A 7,500-nucleotide genomic window follows, 5' to 3' on the forward strand; every position below is an offset into this window, starting at 1 on the left:
GCTCTGCGAAAAGCAACTAACCAGCAAGCATCAGAATGGTGTCCGAAAAGCATTCACGGCTCCACTCTGAGTAAACCCAGGATAGAACCTGGGACCTTTAAATGTTCAGTGTAACGCTCTCTGAACCTTGTAAACCAATATTGAGAAAAACATCAAAGCAAAGGACCCGAGCCTCCAGTCAACCGCAAACGGCTACCCTGCATGGCAGCCTATCTGAACCATCTTAGACACACCCCCACCTTTCAGTGAAAGTGCGGGAACCCAAAGAGTGAAGTGTTGTACAAAGTTTAAATTTGAGATGAGGAACTACGAACAGGGAGAAATCGGCACGAAAACATGCAGGAGTATTATTGGCTGAAAGAAGGCAGAAATGACTGATACTTCTCAGCAATATGCTCAATGTGGGCTCGTCCGGGATTTGAACCCGGGACCTCTCACACCTCTCACACTTGCTCCCATACAGCAATAGAAGAGCAATAGTTAAAGGAGCAATAGTTAAAGGAGCAATAGAAGAGTAAAGGAGCAATAGAAGAGCAATAGTTAAAGGAGGCCACTGTAGCAATACATTTTAAGACACACTGCCACAGAGAAAGTTGTGACATACCCCAAAGCTCCTCCTTGCCAAGCACAGCCAGACAGACTCTTGAAGGTTCCACCAAGATTTGAACTCAGATCACTGGATTCAGAGTCCAGCATGCTAACCGTTACACCATGGAACCAACAGTGTCTGCACATCTGTTTGAAGTGTAGAAAATATTCAAGGAGGCTCTGCGGAAAGCAACTAACCAGCAAGCATCAGAATGGTGTCCGAAAAGCATTCACGGCTCCACTCTGAGTAAACCCAGGATCGAACCTAGGACCTTTAAATGTTCAGTGTAATGCTCTCCGACCCTTGTAAACCAATATTGAGAAAAACATCAAAGCAAAGGACACGAGCCTCCAGTCAACCACAAACGGCTACCCTGCATGGCAGCCGATCTGAACCATCTTAGACACACCCCCACCTTTCAGTGAAAGCGCGGGAACCCAAAGAGCGAAGTGTTGTACAAAGTTTAAATTGGAGATGAGGAACTACGAACAGGGAGAAATCAGCACGAAAACATGCAGGAGTATTATTGGCCGAAAGAAGGCAGAAATGACTGATACTTCTCAGCAATATGCTCAATGTGGGCTCGTCCGGGATTTGAACCCAGGACCTCTCAAACCCGAAGCAAGAATCATACCCCTAGACCAACGAGCCACCATGTAACCAGACACTACTCAAAACAAGGAGCTGCAAAGCGGGTTTATCTGGGATTTTAACTTGGATCCACTTGCTCCCATACAGCAATAGAAGAAAAAAAAACACGCCCCAACACCAACAAGCCCTCAGATTCTCCTGCAACTAGCAAACGCAAGATGAAGGCTCACAGGGCCGTAAAGTGATCCAAGAATCTATTTTTTGCCATATCTCCACAGCTTGGGCTGCATTCCCAAACCAATTTTTGGAAAAATGTCAAGTCAAAGTTTAAACTGCAGATTAAGAACTAAGAAGAGCAGAGAGAAGTGGGCATGAAAACATGCAGACGCAGCTTTAGTCTTAATTGACAGTGGCGTATGATTGACCCGGGATGGCAGAATGGACTGAAACTGCTCAAGAAAAGATGCTGCAAAGACAGAAGAGGGCTCGTCCGGGATTTGAACCCGGGACCTCTCGCACCCTACGCGAGAATCATACCCCTAGACCAACGAGCCACAAATTGCTGCTCAGTGGAGGCCACTTTGCCACGTATTTCACTCTGTTCGATGCTACGGTCGCTCCAATATCCTGCCTCTTAGCTGACAAGGGCAGAAATAGAGCTCTGACCAAATGCACTGACCAGATTTCTGAGAAACTCAATTTTTACCTACCAGCTCTAGCTTGGCCTACCTTTGTAGAGTAATGTTGATTAAAATATCAACGACAAAGCACAAGAGCTGAATTTAACAGCAGAAGTCTACATTGTGGCACTGTCACGCAAATCTTGCTGATGAGAAGCTGTCTGAGGTCTGTACTGCTTCTCCACAGAGGGTCAGGTGACATCGGTCTTCTCAATTTAGTTCCAGCTCAGTTTTATGTGAGTTCTAGATTGTTTGGAGGCCATGGTTAAAGGAGGCCACTGTAGCAATACATTTTAAGACACACTGCCACAGAGAAAGTTGTGACCTACCCCAAAGCTCCTCCTTGCCAAGCACAGCCAGACAGACCCCAAGGTTCCACCAAGAGTTGAACTCGGATCACTGGATTCAGAGTCCAGAGTGCTAACCGTTACACCATGGAACCAACAGTGTCTGCACATCTGTTTGAAGTGTAGAAAACATTCAAGGAGCATCTGCGAAAAGCAACTAACCAGCAAGCATCAGAATGGTGTCCGAAAGCATTCACGGCTCCACTCTGAGTAAACCCAGGATCGAACCTGGGACCTTTAAATGTTTAGTGTAACGCTCTCGGAACCTTGTAAACCAATATTGAGAAAAACATCAAAGCAAAGGACAAAAGCCTCCAGTCAACCGCAAACGGCTACCCTGCATGGCAGCCGATCTGAACCATCTTAGACACACCCCCACCTTTCAGTGAAAGTGCGGGAACCCAAAGAGCGAAGTGTTGTACAAAGTTTAAATTGCAGATGAGGAACTACGAACAGGGAGAAATCAGCACGAAAACATGCAGGAGTACAATTGACCGAAAGAAGGCAGAATTGACTGATACTTCTCAGCAATATGCTCAATGTGGGCTCGTCCAGGATTTGAACCCGAGACCTCTCACACCCGAAGCGAGAATCATACCCCTAGACCAACAAGCCACCATGTACACAGACACTACTCAAAACAAGGAGCTGCAAAGCAGGCTCATCTGGTATTTGAACTGGGGCCCACTTGCTCCCATACAGCAATAAAAGAAAAAAAAAACACACCCCAACACCAACAAGCCCTCAGATGCTCCTGCATCTAGCAAACGCAAGATGAAGGCTCACAGGGCCGTAAAGCGATCCAAGAATCTATTTTTTGCCATATCTCCACTGCTTGGGCTGCATTCCTAAACCAATTTTTGGAAAAATGTCAAGTCAAAGTTTAAACTGCAGATTAAGAACTAAGAAGAGCAGAGAGAAGTGGGCATGAAAACATGCAGACGCAGCTTTAGTCTTAATTGACAGTGGCGTATGATTGACCCAGGATGGCAGAATGGACTGAAACTGCTCAAGAAAAGATGCTGCAAAGACAGAAGAGGGCTCGTCCGGGATTTGAACCCGGGACCTCTCGCACCCTAAGCGAGAATCATACCCCTAGACCAACGAGCCACAAATTGCTGCTCAGTGGAGGCCACTTTGCCATGTATTTCACTCTGTTCGATGCTACGGTCGCTCCAATATCCTGCCTCTTAGCTGACAAGGGCAGAAATAGAGCTCATGCACTGACCAGATTTCTGAGAAACTCAATTTTTACCTACCAGCTCTAGCTGACAAGGGCAGAAATAGAGCTCATGCACTGACCAGATTTCTGAGAAACTCAATTTTTACCTACCAGCTCTAGCTTGGCCTACCTTTGTAGAATAATGTTGATTAAAATATCAACTACAAAACACAAGAGCTGAATTTAACAGCAGAAGTCTACATTGTTGCACTGCCACGCAAATCTTGCTGATGAGAAGCTGTCTGAGGTCTGTACTGCTTCACCACAGAAGGTCAGGTGACATCGGTCTTCTCAATTTAGTTCCAGCTCAGTTTTATGTGAGTTCTAGATTGTTTGGAGGCCATGATAAAAGGAGGCCACTGTAGCAATACATTTTAAGACACACTGCCACAGAGAAAGTTGTGACATACCCCAAATCTCCTCCTTGCCAAGCACAGCCAGACAGACTCTTGAAGGTTCCACCGAGATTTGAACTCAGATCACTGGATCAGAGTCCAGAGTGCTAACCGTTACACCATGGAACCAACAGTGTCTGCACATCTGTTTGAAGTGTAGAAAATATTCAAGGAGGCTCTGCGGAAAGCAACTAACCAGCAAGCATCAGAATGGTGTCCGAAAAGCATTCACGGCTCCACTCTGAGTAAACCCAGGATCGAACCTAGGACCTTTAAATGTTCAGTGTAATGCTCTCCGACCCTTGTAAACCAATATTGAGAAAAACATTAAAGCAAAGGACACGAGCCTCCAGTCAACCACAAACGGCTACCCTGCATGGCAGCCGATCTGAACCATCTTAGACACACCCCCACCTTCAGTGAAAGCGCGGGAACCCAAAGAGCGAAGTGTTGTACAAAGTTTAAATTGGAGATGAGGAACTACGAACAGGGAGAAATCAGCACGAAAACATGCAGGAGTATTATTGGCCGAAAGAAGGCAGAAATGACGGATACTTCTCAGCAATATGCTCAATGTGGGCTCGTCCGGGATTTGAACCCAGGACCTCTCAAACCCGAAGCAAGAATCATACCCCTAGACCAACGAGCCACCATGTAACCAGACACTACTCAAAACAAGGAGCTGCAAAGCGGGTTTTTCTGGGATTTTAACTTGGATCCACTTGCTCCCATACAGCAATAGAAGAAAAAAAAACACGCCCCAACACCAACAAGCCCTCAGATGCTCCTGCAACTAGCAAACGCAAGATGAAGGCTCACAGGGCCGTAAAGTGATCCAAGAATCTATTTTTTGCCATATCTCCACAGCTTGGGCTGCATTCCCAAACCAATTTTTGGAAAAATGTCAAGTCAAAGTTTAAACTGCAGATTAAGAACTAAGAAGAGCAGAGAGAAGTGGGCATGAAAACATGCAGACGCAGCTTTAGTCTTAATTGACAGTGGCGTATGATTGACCCGGGATGGCAGAATGGACTGAAACTGCTCAAGAAAAGATGCTGCAAAGACAGAAGAGGGCTCGTCCGGGATTTGAACCCGGGACCTCTCGCACCCTACGCGAGAATCATACCCCTAGACCAACGAGCCACAAATTGCTGCTCAGTGGAGGCCACTTTGCCACGTATTTCACTCTGTTCGATGCTACGGTCGCTCCAATATCCTGCCTCTTAGCTGACAAGGGCAGAAATAGAGCTCTGACCAAATGCACTGACCAGATTTCTGAGAAACTCAATTTTTACCTACCAGCTCTAGCTTGGCCTACCTTTGTAGAGTAATGTTGATTAAAATATCAACGACAAAGCACAAGAGCTGAATTTAACAGCAGAAGTCTACATTGTGGCACTGTCACGCAAATCTTGCTGATGAGAAGCTGTCTGAGGTCTGTACTGCTTCTCCACAGAGGGTCAGGTGACATCGGTCTTCTCAATTTAGTTCCAGCTCAGTTTTATGTGAGTTCTAGATTGTTTGGAGGCCATGGTTAAAGGAGGCCACTGTAGCAATACATTTTAAGACACACTGCCACAGAGAAAGTTGTGACCTACCCCAAAGCTCCTCCTTGCCAAGCACAGCCAGACAGACCCCAAGGTTCCACCAAGAGTTGAACTCGGATCACTGGATTCAGAGTCCAGAGTGCTAACCGTTACACCATGGAACCAACAGTGTCTGCACATCTGTTTGAAGTGTAGAAAACATTCAAGGAGCATCTGCGAAAAGCAACTAACCAGCAAGCATCAGAATGGTGTCCGAAAGCATTCACGGCTCCACTCTGAGTAAACCCAGGATCGAACCTGGGACCTTTAAATGTTTAGTGTAACGCTCTCGGAACCTTGTAAACCAATATTGAGAAAAACATCAAAGCAAAGGACACAAGCCTCCAGTCAACCGCAAACGGCTACCCTGCATGGCAGCCGATCTGAACCATCTTAGACACACCCCCACCTTTCAGTGAAAGTGCGGGAACCCAAAGAGCGAAGTGTTGTACAAAGTTTAAATTGCAGATGAGGAACTACGAACAGGGAGAAATCAGCACGAAAACATGCAGGAGTACAATTGACCGAAAGAAGGCAGAATTGACTGATACTTCTCAGCAATATGCTCAATGTGGGCTCGTCCAGGATTTGAACCCAGGACCTCTCACACCCAAAGCGAGAATCATACCCCTAGACCAACAAGCCACCATGTACACAGACACTACTCAAAACAAGGAGCTGCAAAGCAGGCTCATCTGGTATTTGAACTGGGGCCCACTTGCTCCCATACAGCAATAAAAGAAAAAAAAAACACACCCCAACACCAACAAGCCCTCAGATGCTCCTGCATCTAGCAAACGCAAGATGAAGGCTCACAGGGCCGTAAAGTGATCCAAGAATCTATTTTTTGCCATATCTCCACTGCTTGGGCTGCATTCCTAAACCAATTTTTGGAAAAATGTCAAGTCAAAGTTTAAACTGCAGATTAAGAACTAAGAAGAGCAGAGAGAAGTGGGCATGAAAACATGCAGACGCAGCTTTAGTCTTAATTGACAGTGGCGTATGATTGACCCGGGATGGCAGAATGGACTGAAACTGCTCAAGAAAAGAAGCTGCAAAGACAGAAGAGGGCTCGTCCGGGATTTGAACCCGGGACCTCTCGCACCCTAAGCGAGAATCATACCCCTAGACCAACGAGCCACAAATTGCTGCTCAGTGGAGGCCACTTTGCCACGTATTTCACTCTGTTCGATGCTACGGTCGCTCCAATATCCTGCCTCTTAGCTGACAAGGGCAGAAATAGAGCTCATGCACTGACCAGATTTCTGAGAAACTCAATTTTTACCTACCAGCTCTAGCTGACAAGGGCAGAAATAGAGCTCATGCACTGACCAGATTTCTGAGAAACTCAATTTTTACCTACCAGCTCTAGCTTGGCCTACCTTTGTAGAATAATGTTGATTAAAATATCAACTACAAAACACAAGAGCTGAATTTAACAGCAGAAGTCTACATTGTTGCACTGCCACGCAAATCTTGCTGATGAGAAGCTGTCTGAGGTCTGTACTGCTTCACCACAGAAGGTCAGGTGACATCGGTCTTCTCAATTTAGTTCCAGCTCAGTTTTATGTGAGTTCTAGATTGTTTGGAGGCCATGATAAAAGGAGGCCACTGTAGCAATACATTTTAAGACACACTGCCACAGAGAAAGTTGTGACATACCCCAAAGCTCCTCCTTGCCAAGCACAGCCAGACAGACTCTTGAAGGTTCCACCGAGATTTGAACTCAGATCACTGGATCAGAGTCCAGAGTGCTAACCGTTACACCATGGAACCAACAGTGTCTGCACATCTGTTTGAAGTGTAGAAAATATTCAAGGAGGCTCTGCGGAAAGCAACTAACCAGCAAGCATCAGAATGGTGTCCGAAAAGCATTCACGGCTCCACTCTGAGTAAACCCAGGATCGAACCTAGGACCTTTAAATGTTCAGTGTAATGCTCTCCGACCCTTGTAAACCAATATTGAGAAAAACATCAAAGCAAAGGACACGAGCCTCCAGTCAACCACAAACGGCTACCCTGCATGGCAGCCGATCTGAACCATCTTAGACACACCCCCACCTTTCAGTGAAAGCGCGGGAACCCAAAGA

General features: G+C 46.1%; 4 non-coding genes across 4 annotated transcripts; all 4 read right to left on the reverse strand.

Moving 5' to 3' along the window:
* Positions 1-1,662: 1,662 nt before the first annotated feature.
* On the reverse strand, positions 1,663-1,734 carry trnap-agg (transfer RNA proline (anticodon AGG)). The gene has a single exon. It is a non-coding gene; the product is annotated as a tRNA-Pro (tRNA).
* Positions 1,735-3,245: 1,511 nt separating this feature from the next.
* Positions 3,246-3,317, reverse strand: trnap-agg (transfer RNA proline (anticodon AGG)). Its single transcript has one exon. It is a non-coding gene; the product is annotated as a tRNA-Pro (tRNA).
* Positions 3,318-4,895: 1,578 nt separating this feature from the next.
* On the reverse strand, positions 4,896-4,967 carry trnap-agg (transfer RNA proline (anticodon AGG)). Its single transcript has one exon. It is a non-coding gene; the product is annotated as a tRNA-Pro (tRNA).
* Positions 4,968-6,478: 1,511 nt separating this feature from the next.
* trnap-agg (transfer RNA proline (anticodon AGG)) lies at positions 6,479-6,550 on the reverse strand. The gene has a single exon. It is a non-coding gene; the product is annotated as a tRNA-Pro (tRNA).
* Positions 6,551-7,500: the final 950 nt, after the last annotated feature.

The sequence above is a fragment of the Carassius carassius genome, chromosome 1, assembly GCF_963082965.1.
Source record: "Carassius carassius chromosome 1, fCarCar2.1, whole genome shotgun sequence".
Lineage (NCBI taxonomy): Eukaryota > Metazoa > Chordata > Actinopteri > Cypriniformes > Cyprinidae > Carassius > Carassius carassius.